Raw genomic sequence first — 12,399 nt, 5'->3', positions numbered from 1 at the left:
AATTAATGTTTTAATCTAGTAAGAATCCCCTTTCTCTTGATTCTCTAATATGCTTCTGGATTGTAACAATTAGGAAAGTCTTCACCTGTAGTAACAGAAAACCTGACAATGACTTAAAATGGAGAGATTAGTTTTGTTCACTTAACGAGGAGTCTGGAGAGGGGTGGCCGGCTGCTGGCGTGGGTTCAGCGACTCACAGTATGTTTGGAGCCCAGGCTCTGTCTGCTTTTCCACTCTGCAGCTGGAGCCTTTGCTTCCAACACTTGTGCTCCCGACCTCATGGTTACAAGATGGCTACTGCAGCGCCAGAAAGAATGTTTGAGGAAGAAGCAAGTGGGAAAGGTGGAACCAGTACCTTTTTTGTCCTGTTTTATAAGTAAAGCAACTATTTCCCCACAATTCTGAAAGCTTCTTGTATGATTTACTGGCTAGCACTGTGTCACATGGGCACACCAAACTTATAAAGGAAAGCTGGGAAAATTAATATCCAGTTGTCTCATTGCCTTCCTGGGCAAAATCAGGGTTTATATAGCAAGGGTGAAAGAAGGAATAGATTTGGTTGGCAATTTGAAAATCATTAAAGACTTTTTAACATGGTTTTTAAAAATGTGCTTGGACTCTGTATTATTCCATAAAAATGTGTGGTAGTGTCTGTGTTTTATTAACACTGCTTTATTCTGGGCTGGGGATATGGTAATAAATGAGAAGATATGGTATCTTTTCAGTCCAGAGGTGAAAAGATATATGTTTCACTCTGCTTAGGCTGCCATGATGAAATACCATAGTTGGGTGGCTTAAACAACAGAAATTTATTTTTTCACTGATCTGGAGGCTGAGAAGTCCAACATCAAGGCAGGATTCATCTTATGATGAGGGCCACAATAGTGACACTTCTATTCCTAGCTTGTGGATGGCTGCCTTTCCACTGTGTCCTCAAATGGCACAGGAAGGAGGAGGGAGAGGGGGAGAAAGAGAGAAGGGGGGAGAGGGGGGTAGATTGATTGATTCTGGTGACTCTTCTCTGTTACAAGAATGGCACTTCCATTGGGTCAGTGCTCCTGCCTTATGAGCTCATCTAACCTTAATCACCTCCTTAGAGGCCTCTCTTCAAAACAGTCACAGAGAGGGGTTAGGGCTTTAACATGAATTTGGGGTGGGCCACAGTTCAGTCACTAACAACATGCAAACAACTACTTTGAGTAAATTAAAGTAAGTGTGGATGGATTGCTCTGAGGGCCATAAGTAGGAGTCATTTTAGAAAGCCTTTGTGGAGCTGGTAACATTGGAGCTGAGTTCAAAAGGAAAAGCAGAGAAAGAAGAAAATTATAAGAGACTAGTTTCTATAGTATCCCCCCTGTTGAGGGGTTGGTTGGGGATGTTAATGCTTTAAAGTTTGCCCATTTTATTATTAGACACCTCTGATTATTATGGTGTTCTTGTGTTGGCACAATATAAGATTTTCCATCCTCCATTTCTCCCTCCCCATACCTCACCCCCCAGAGGACACAAGGTGATTTGTAGGGGCAATCATTGCTTTAAGCCAATTCTAAGATTGCATTCACTGCATCTATATTTTTTCATGGTCTTCAGGATTTTCTGTAGTTTCTTCTGACTGGTGTTTCCAGCTCCATCGATTCATTCATCCATCCATTATATAATCAGTCACATACTATATGCACAGAATAAGTAAGTTCCGAGGTCTGGAGATAAAGACAAAGCCTTTGCTTGTGAAGCTTGTGTTCTATTGGAGGGTGTCAACCAATAAGCAATTAAATATGTCAATCGATGATAAATGCTACATAGACAAATAAAGCACAGAGAGGGAAATAAAAAGTGCTGAGATGGACTGGAGAGAGATTTTTGTCATTTTATAAAGAATGGTCAGGGAAGACCTCTGATAAAGTGACATTTGAATAGAAACCTCAAGGAAGTGAAGGAGCAAGTCATCTGGCTGTCTGGCGGGAAGTGTGTTTTTAGGCAGAATGACTAAGTAGGAGGGCCCAAAGGCATTCATAGTCTGTTGGTAGAAGCCATTGTTCCTGGAGCAAAGTGAAGGAGGGAGAAGTAGGATACCAGGTCAGATATGTACCAGGATGAGATGGAGGGGAAGGGAGGAATGAGGTGGAGTCGCACGTGGCCTTTATATGTAGGTCTTTGTAAGGACTTTAGCTTTTACACTGAATGATTTGGGAAGTCACTGGAAGATTCTGAGCAGAAGAGAGTGATGTGACCTGAGACTTACAATTTCTGAGGATCATTCTCAGAGGTAAGAGTGGACCAGTAAAGAGAGTACTGCAGTGTTCTGAGTCAGAGTTTTTTCACAGTGGCAGTGTTAACATTTGGGGCCAGAAAATTCTTTGTTGTAAAGGACTGTCCTATACATTGTAGGATGTTTGGTAGCATCTCTGGCCTCTATATGCTAGATATCAATAGCACCTACTCAATTGCCTCAACACAGATTTCTCTAGACCTTCTCAAATTTCCTTTGGGAGCAAAACCGCTCCTCTCCTCCTCCAAATGTCGGGAAGCACTATTCTAGATAAAAGTTGTTGGTGGTTTTGACCAACGTGGTAGAAGTAAAGGTGATGAAAAGTGATTGAATTGTAGATATATTTTGAAGGTAAAGTTGATAAAATTTGCTGATGGATTCAATGCAGAGATGATAGAAAAAGTGGAGTCAGGGGCACATCTGTTTTTTTGGGCTTGAGTAATTGAAAGAGTATAATTGTGAATCTGTTAAGTCTGACCATCACTGACACAGTTTTGTCTTGTATTGTCTTTCAAAATGCTTTTCTTCTTGAAAGAAGCTAGGTTTCCTCATCTGATGTTTGACAACTAGCCCAGTGTCTGGCATGTACAACATGTTCAGTAAATGACGAGTGAATGATGAAGTTATTTACTATTTCCTTGAATGACTAGATTATTTACTATTTCCCAAACAGAGCTCATGCGTTGTATTCCTTTCAGCCTTCTGTGTTTCCCTTAAGGGAATTCTCTTACCCTTCTCCCCAATCTCAATTCCTCAATGTAAATTCTACCCCTTCAATACTCAATCCAAATAATACCCACTGTCTCCTGCGCAAAACTTTCCCCTGCTCTATGTATGTAATTAATATCTCCCTTCTCTGTATTTTTGACTTATTTGAACTTCAAGTACAATTTGATTCATGATTGGTAGCTTTGTAACTGATAGCCACTGAACGGATTTTGCCTTCCTTCCCATTTCCAGCTTTCCATTGATTTTTCTTTTCTTGCAGTATTTTTGTAACCTAACATTATTTATTTATTTTACATTCTAACTTATTTCATAGACAACCCTTTATATGATTAATTTTTAAAAATTATATTTATTGGGGTAACACTGGTTAATAATATTATATAAATTTCAGGTATACAACCTTATAATACAGCATCTGTATCCTCCATTGTGTGCTCACCACCCCAAGTCTAGTCTCGTGTGCCACCCTATATTTGACCTCTTTACCCTCCTTTACCCCACCCCACCCCCCTTTGATAAACACCATCTATTGCCTGTATCTATGAGTTTTTTGTTTGTCTTATTTGTTCAGTTGTTTTTTTGTTTTACATCCCACATATAAGTGAAATCATACATTTCTTGTTTTTTTTTGATCCAACTTATTTTACTTAACATGATATTCTGAAGATCCATTCGTATTATTGCAATGGCAATATTTCAGCTTTTTTGTGGCTGAGTGGTATTCCATTATATAGATGTACCATATCTTCTTTATCCAATCATCTGTTGAAGGACACTTTGGTTATTTCCATGCCCTGGCTATTAAGAATAATGCTGACTAACTTATTGTGCAGGTATACATATATCGATACGAATAAGTGTTTTCAAAATTTTCAGGTGGATACCCAGAAGAGAGATTGCTGGGTCATATGGTAGCTCTATTCTTAATTTTTTGAGGAACCTTCATACTGTTTAACATAGTGGCTACACCAGTTTACATTCCCACCTGGAGTGAATGAGGGTTCTTTTTCCCCCACATCCTCCCCAACACTTATTTCTTGTCTTATTGGTAATAGCTATTCTAACACATGAGATGGTATCTCATTGAGGTTATGATTTTCATTTCCCTTATAACTAGTGATGTTGAGCATCTTTTTATATGTCTGTTGGCCATCTGTATGTTCTTCTTGGAAAAGTGTCTATTCAGGTCCTGTGCCCATTTTTTAATTGGATTTTTTGTTGTTGTTGAGTTGTATGAATTCTTTATTCATATTTTGGATATTAGCCCCTTATGAGAAGTATTGTTTGCAAATATCTTCTCCCTTTCAATTGGTTGCCTTTTTGTTTTGTTGGTTTCTTTTTTATGCAGAAGCTTTTTAGTTTTATGTGATCACATTCATTTATTTTTTTGTTTTTACTTCCCTTGCCTTTGGGGTCAAGTTCATAAAAAACTTCTCTGAGATCAAGGTCCCTAAATTTAATGTCATTGTTTTTTTTTCCTTTGCGTTTTATTGTTTCAGGTCTTTAAAAAAATTTAATTTAAATTTTAATTGTTGGTCAAGTACAGTTTTCTGCCTTTTCTCCCCACCCCAGCCCACCCCCTTAGCCCTCCCCCCTCCCTCCCATTTCCACCCCCACCCTGTTATTGTCCCTGTGTCCTTTATACTTGTTCTTGCAATGTTTCAGGTCTTATGGGTAAGTCATTTTGATATAATTTTTGTGTATGGTGTTAGGTAGCTGTCTAGTTTCATTGTTTTGCATGTGGGTTTTCCAGTTTTCCCAACATCACTTATTGAAGAGGCTTTCCTTCCTCAATTATATGTTTGTGGCTCCTATGTTGGGAATTACTTGTCCATATAGTTGTGGGTTTACTTCTGGCCCATAGAGAGCCCTTAGTAGGTAATTCGTCCTGTCATCTAGTTACAAGAAAGAATGGTATATTACATGACTATTTTGTAACCAAAATTATCATTGTTGACTGACTTCTTTTACATTTAACTGATGATATCAGAAGATTGTAATTCTCAGTCAGTGTGTTGTTCTTAAATTATTTGTGGTTGCAAAAGAATCAAACAAAAACAATTATTTTCAAATCTTACAGGCAGTATAATCATGGTAGTCATCAGTTCAAACATAAGCCATTAAGTGGAAAATTCTATTTTCTAATCAAAATTTGCTAATTATTACTGATCATTAGCCTTTATATAGTGTTACCAGTGGTTGCAAACTCATATGCCAGCAGAATCCAGGTGAATGACTTGAAAGGGCCTGGTCAGGCCCAACATGACTGTGCAGACAAAACGCTGATATCGAGGTCCAGGGGCGAATACCTTGTAAATGATGTATTGTAAACCAAAGGATGACATCAACACAAGGAGTTACTGACTTACAACAAGATAACTGCTAACTTGTATAAACTTGGGTGTCATTTAATATCTTTAGGACTTAATTTCTCTCTTTGAAAGTACAGTTCTGTGAAGTCCTTTCTACCTCATTTGGTTCTGCTTTTTTCTTTAGTTATTAATTTCTTTCTTGATTATAAACTATTAGCTCTTAGTAGTAAATAAAACTGCTGGCTTATTACCACTGCGCTTCAATTTCATGAGTCTTGTGTTTTATCATAGGGAGCCGAGCTTAGCCAAGATAACACACACCATTGAAAGGGTCAGTATATGAACTAGGTAGTCAACCTTCTGTAATCCAAACAGTACCTGTTTTTCAGGTACTGAAATCTAAAATAGATGCCTGAATTTGATCTTTTCTGTTGAAGACATTACTGGTACCTTATACTGTATGATATATGTTTTGTTGTTTCTTCTACTCTTATTTATTTTGTTCATTCAGTTTTTTAGTGCAATACTTAAAAAAATACTGACTTAACATTTAAAAAATTCTTTTTAAAATGTATTTTATTAATTATGCTATTACAGTTGTCCCATTTTCCTCCTTTCACTCCCCTCTACCCTGCCCACCCTCTCCCACCCACATTCCCCCACTTTAGTTCATGTCCATGTGTCATAAGTTCTTTAGTTTCTACATTTCCCATACTATTCAAACCTTCCCCCTATCTATTTTCTACCTACCATCTATGCTACTTATTCTCTGTACCTTCTCCCCCCTCCTCCTTCCACTCCCCTGTTGCTAACTCTCCATGTAATCTCTATTTCTGAGGTTCTGTTTCTGTTCTAGTTGTTTGCTTTTGTTTTTGTTTTAGGTGTGGTTGTTAATAATTATGAGTTTGCTTTCATTTTACTATACATGTTTTTTATCTTCTTTTTCTTAGGTAAGTCCCTTTAACATTTCATATAATAAGGGCTGGGTGATGATGAACTCCTTTTAACTTGACCTTATCTGAGAAGCACTTGATCTGCCCTGCCATTCTAAATGAAAGCTTAGCTGGATAGAGCGATCTTGGATGTGGGTCCTTGCCTTTCATGACTTGGAATACTTCTTTCCAGCCCTTTCTTGCCTGTAAGGTCTCTTTTGAGAAATCAGCTGACAGTCTGATGGGAACTCCTTCGTAGGTGACTGTCCCCTTAACTCTTGCTGCTTCTAGGATTCTCTCCTTCATTTTAATCTTAGGTGATGTAATTATGATGTGCCTTGATGTGTTCCTGCTTGGGTCCAAGTTCTTTAGGACTGTCTGAGCTTCCGGGACTTCCTGAAACTCTAATTCCTTTGCCAGATTGGGGAAGTTCTTCTTTATTATTTGTTCAAATAAGTTTTCCACTGGTGGCTGTTCCTTTCCCCCTTCTGGTACCCCTATAATTCGGATGTTGTAGCATTTAAAGATGTCCTGGAGGTTCCTAAGTCTCTCCTCATTTTTTTGAATTCTTGTTTCTTCATTCTTTTCTGGTTGGTCATTTTTATCCTCCTTCTGGTCCACTCCTTTGATTTGAGTCCCAGTTTCCTTTCCATTATTATTGGTTTCCTGTGCATTGCCATTCATTTCAATTAGTTTAGCCTTCATATGTTCCTCTAATTTGTGACTAAAATCAGCCAGTTCTGTGAGCATCCTGAGCACCAGTGTTTTGAACTGTGCATCTGAAAGTTTGGCTATTTCTTCGTCGCTTAGATTTATGGGCTCTGGGGCTTTGAGATCTTCTTGAGCCATTTTTGGTCTGTTTGCACCCATTAAGTATGAGGAGCGGAGCCTTAGGGGCGGGGCCTCCAGGGTGGGGATTGCTGGGTTGTGACACTGTATGTGGGAGCGGGGTCAGAGCTGGGAAATGGTGGCCGTCTCAGCTGCCTCCTGAGGCTGGGACCCACTTGGTCCCGTCTCACTGCCCACTCCCTTGCTAGTTTATCTGCACAGGAATGCGCCAGGACAGTCAACCTGCAGTGCCCTTCACCCTCGCTGGATCCGACTGGGTCACACTCACTAGGTCACTCACTGGGTCGGCCCTTTGCAACCCCATGCCTGGGATCATGCGCCTGAGTCCGTCTGATCAAGTTTTCCTGTGCTACCCCGCTCCACCAGCTGCTGGTTTCACCCCTCTTACCAGTCAGGCTGAAGAATTCGTTGTTATCGGACTTCTGAAAAGTTCAATTTTCTGTGTTCTAGCTGTGTTTTCTGTTGCTAATAAATTGTTGTCTCTGAACTTGGGTGTGTTGAGAAAGCATGGGGTCTCCTCCTATGCCTCCATCTTGGTGGAAGTTAAAAAAACAGCTTTAACCTTACAGAAAAATTGACCAGAATGTACCAACAGCTGCCGTACACTCCTTCTGCAGCCCCCCAGCACTTCCTGTTATCAACATCCTGTATTAAAACCATCCTTGGTTTTAAAAATGCATAATATCACATAGTCACCATTATATTATCATACAGAATAGTTTCAGTGCCTTGAAAAATGCCCTGTGCCTACTATTCATCCCTAGTACCAGTTCCCTTTTGAAAACCTGGCAACCAGTGATCTTTTTGCTCTTTCTATAGTTTTGCTTTTTCCGGAATATCCTACAGCTGGAATTAGCTTTTTCAGACTAGCTTTGTTCACTTAGTATACATTTAGGGGTATTCTATGGCTTTTTATGGCTTGATATTTCATTGCTGTTATAAAGTGCCATTGTATGAGTGTTTGCTTATCCGTTCATCTGTTGAAGAATATCTCGGTTGCGTCTGAATTTTGGCCGTTGTGAATAAGGATTCACTAATTATTTGTGAACATGTTCTGTGTGGACATAAATTTTCAGGTTGATAAGTACCTAGGAGTGTAGTTGTTGGATTGTCCAAAAAGCCTATCTAGAGGTTTGTAAGAAACTGTCCAACCATTCCCAAAGTTGCCCTGAGATTTTTCATTCTCATCAGCAGTGAGTAAGAATTGTTGTTGCTTCACATCCTCCCCTGAATTTGGTCCTCCCCTGTTTTGGAGTTTAGCCATTCTAACAGGTATATAGTAGTATCTCATTGTTGTTTTAATTTGCAAGCCCCTAATCACATAGGATGTTGACTAACTTTCCATATGCTTATTTGTCATCTCTATATCTTCTTTAGGGAGATGCCTATTCAGATTTTTTTGTTCAATTTTTGATTGAGTTGTTTGTTTTTCATTGGGTTTTAAGAATTCTTTGTGTATTTTGGATATAAGTCCTTTACCAAAATATGTGATTTGCCTGTATTTTCTCAAGTCCATGACTTGTCTTTTTTTTTTTCTCTTAACAGTGTCTCTGCAGAAGTGTTAAATTCTAATTAATTCCAATTTATCAACTTTTTTTCTTTTATGGATTGTGATTTTGGTGTTATCTAAAAAGTCATCGCCAAACCTAAGGTCACCTCAATTTTCTCCTATGCTATCCTAGATATTTTGTAGTTTTGTATTTTACATTTAGGTCTATGATAAATTTTGAGTTAATATTGTGAAAAGTGCAAAGTCTATGTCTAGATTAATTATTTTTGCATGTGTAGATCTGTTTCTAGCACCATTTATTGAAAAGACTCTTTTTTCTCAATTGAATTTCCCTTGCCTTTTGTCGAAGTTCAGTTGACAGTATTTTTGTGGGTTTATATCAGGCCTTCTCTTCTGTTCCATTGATCTATTTGTCTGTTCTTTCACCCATACCATACTGTTTTGACCAGGAGCTTTATAGTAAGTATTGAAGTTGAGTAGTATTAGTCCTCTGATACATATCTATGTAGCTATAGTTATATTTATAAAGATATATTGTCTAGGCCACATCCCAGACCAGTTGAGTCAAAATCTCTGATAGGACTTCAGTATATATTTTTAAGCCTTTCCAGGTAATTTTGATGCACGCGTTGATTTGAAGACCACCATAACAAGACAGTAAACTCCTTAAAGGAGTGCTTGTACAAGATGCTTAGTTGTTGAATGAACAAATGTTTAAAAGAACTGAGGGTATTTATCTTGGAGAAGAGAAAAAGGATAGGGCTGAGAGGTCACCATAAACACGTATCTGAAAGCCTTTATTATGACTTGTCCTGAGGATGTTTTATGAGCACTCCAGGAGGCAGAATTGGAAATTTACAGAGGCACCTGGCTGAATATTAGGAAGCACACCGTCTTATGGTGCTCATTGCAAATGTCCCAGCATATGTTCTGGCAGGGACTGGAAAGCCATTTATAAGAGGATGCTCCATGTGGTGGGAAATTGGGTAAGATCAGGTGTTCTGATTATTGATCATTAGTTTGAAAAACTATATCCAAGGCAGAGCACTCTATCTGCCTCTCATTCATTCTGTATAAATTGAGATAAAGGACAGGGTGTGGGATCAAAAGAACATTCAAAAAGTACTTTGAAGCTGAGTTTGCATAGTGCATCAGACCCTCTGGTCTGAGTTATTGAGCAGTTCTGTCTACAGTGTGGGTGTCTTCAAGAAATTCCCTGTCTCCGTCACCATATTTGGGACTTCTGGTAGCTGGAATAGTACATGTACTCAGGGCCTGAGAAAGGTGAAAGACACTTAATTGAAGAGCTCTTTCAGTCCTCTTGGAGGAGGACTTTTCAGTACAGTTCTTCTCCTGTACCCTTCTGCAATTAGATTAATTTGGGATGGAGGTAGAGACATCTCTCAGGGAAAATGGTTAAATACCATAAAACCTCTCTCTAGCACACGGGAATCATTGATCAGGCACAATGCTGGTTACCTACTCTGCGCTAGGCTGTAAGGAGAGGGATGTGGCAGGTGATATAAAATTGACTAAGATGGCAGAGAGAAGTACAGCATAGGCTTAGGAGTCAGACCAGAGTCACGACCGTTTAGCCATTTACCAGCTATGTAGTCCTGGGGAAGTCACTGTCCTCTCTCACCTTTCATACTCTGTCTTTCCAGCAAGTTCTGCTGCCTCTTCCAAGCTATATCTTTAGAATATGCTTGTTTCTTTTTATCTCATCTTCCAATATATTAGTCTAAATCCTTACCATCTTCTCTTGGGGTTCTAAAAGAATCTACTAACTTGTTTTCTTGTTTCTATCACCCTTCTATTCTTTTTTATTTAGTGATCTTATAAAAATATAAATTAGATCTTGTCATTCTGCTTAAAACCTTCCAAAGCCTTTGCATTGCTGAGATTCAGGACAAGATTCAGACTCCTACTTAGGACCAGAAAGAGACCCTGCATAATCTGACTTCTATCCTACCTCTTATGACGAGCAGGATACAGAGCTGGAGTTGGTGAGGTAATGTTACCTCCCAGGGGGCATTTGGAAATGTGTGGTATTTTTTTATTGTTTCAATTTTCAGGGGCACTTCTGGCATTTAGGGGGTCTGGACCAGTGTTGGCAAATGTCCTGTAATGTGTTGTTTAGCTCAGGGCCCATTACAATGTGTAATTTATAATAGTGCTTAAGAAATACTTCTTGTATGAAACCACATTGTTCTGAGCCTCAGTTTTCACATTTGTGAATTGGTGGTAGAGTGCCTGCATCCTAAGATTGTGGTGGGATAGACACGAAGCACCTGCAACACAATAACGCTTAATAAATGGTAACCGTGCCCTGGCTGCGTGGCTCCGTTGGTTGGAATGTCCTCCCGGAAGGATCTGGGTGTTAAGAGAGGCAGAAGATGGGTATTTCCCTCTCGCATCGATATTTCTCTCTTTTTCTCTGTCCCTTTCCCCTCTTCCTCTCTGTCTAAAATCAATAAACATATCCTTGGGTGAAGATTAAAAAATAGTAATAATAAATGGTAACTGCTGGGAGAGCTTTTTTTGTTTAAAACGAGTATAAGTGTCCAACCATCATTTCCCCCAGGGCATTAGAATTAGAACTCACAACTTTGTGTGTGCATGGAGGCAAGGAAGGTGGGCGCATCTCTTTTAATGAAGAATAATCTGATGGATCTTAGGTTCGACCTTAGTTGTCCTGGAGCCCAGACCCAGTTGCACAAACTAAGGTACAGAGGTTCTCTTCCTGGACTTGGGGGCTCATGCAGGACACTTAATAAACCCTGGAAAGCCTGGGCGAAATGAAAAATTACCTCTTTTTCGAGACTAGGTGAGGAAGAATAGCCCAGTGTAGGAAGGTAGTCGTCTCCCCGCCCTCAGTACTTCTCAGAAAGGAGAAGCCGCTTCCTCCCGCCTCCTTGCCTCCCTTCTTCCCCCGCCCCTTCTGCTTCGCCAACCCCGAAGCAGCAGCGCCTTAACTGCGCTCTGCGAGGGCGGGAGCGTGCTGCACCAAGGAGCTGGGGCGGCTGAGCTGCTAGGAGCACTGCTCCGGCTGAGTAAAGAGGCACCGGTAGAACCAGGGTTTTGTGTGGCCAGGCCGGGCAGAAGAGAGGACGCCTGTGCAGCAAAAACAGTGGCCAGAGATGCCGGGGCCGGCTTTCCCCACCAGGTATTTCCGGGAGGCCCGGCTAGGCGTCGCTGGGGAGGAGGGTGGTCTCTGCTGGCTTCTGAGCAGTGGTGATGCAGGGTCGGGTAGATTGTGGGTCTCTTCCCTTAGGAGAGCCTAAATGAGAGAAGGGTGGAGGGCGGGAGCCTCTGAAGAGCCCACACAGGGTTAGGCCAACACTGGAATCAGAGCTCTGGCCAGGGAAGGGTGTGAAGGGGAAGCTGTGTTTGGGGAACTGCTCTGCCTCAGGAACCACACTCCCTTACAAGCGCCCTTGTGCTTGGTGGCTCGGGTGATACTTTTCTCTGCCCTGGCTTAGGTAGTGGCCTGCTGGGATGGTGGGCTGATCTCTGTTAGGAGATGGAGTAAACTGGGACAGGAAACCTGGGGGGCCGGCCCTGTTCAGGTAGCCTCCGTGGGCCTCAGTTTCCTTGTCTGTTCAGTGAAGGGCTTTACATTCTCTTGGTGACTGACTTTTCCAGGCTGTCAAATTTCCTTTTGGTAAAAGGTGAGCTGGTTTAAAGTCCTTCAATGGGCTGCAGAGATGTCCTCCTCAATGTTAGGAGACAGGTGAACTTAGGGAGCAGACCTTGGTATCCTGTCTTCTAGCCAGCCTTTTGGATGGCATCCTGCTG

At 40.7% G+C, this 12,399-nt stretch overlaps 1 protein-coding gene across 3 annotated transcripts in view; it reads left to right on the top strand.

The window, feature by feature from the left end:
- The window catches only part of PAK1 (p21 (RAC1) activated kinase 1), a 145,679-nt gene that overhangs the window by 53,666 nt on the left and 79,614 nt on the right, over window positions 1–12,399 (top strand). For 2 of the 3 annotated variants that reach the window (XM_053670806.1, XM_037138569.2), the window contains exon 1: window positions 11,556–11,767. The exons of the other annotated variant lie outside the window; for it this stretch is intronic. The gene's annotated coding sequence lies outside the window, so the exon portion shown is untranslated. Of the gene's footprint in view, window positions 1–11,555; window positions 11,768–12,399 lie in introns of those variants that run through there. 3 annotated transcript variants of the gene reach the window in all.

The sequence above is a fragment of the Artibeus jamaicensis genome, unplaced genomic scaffold (assembly GCF_021234435.1).
Source record: "Artibeus jamaicensis isolate MK-2021 breed Jamaican fruit bat unplaced genomic scaffold, CSHL_Jam_final contig_64, whole genome shotgun sequence".
Classification (NCBI taxonomy): domain Eukaryota; kingdom Metazoa; phylum Chordata; class Mammalia; order Chiroptera; family Phyllostomidae; genus Artibeus; species Artibeus jamaicensis.
This window is presented reverse-complemented; position numbering and strand designations above follow the sequence as displayed.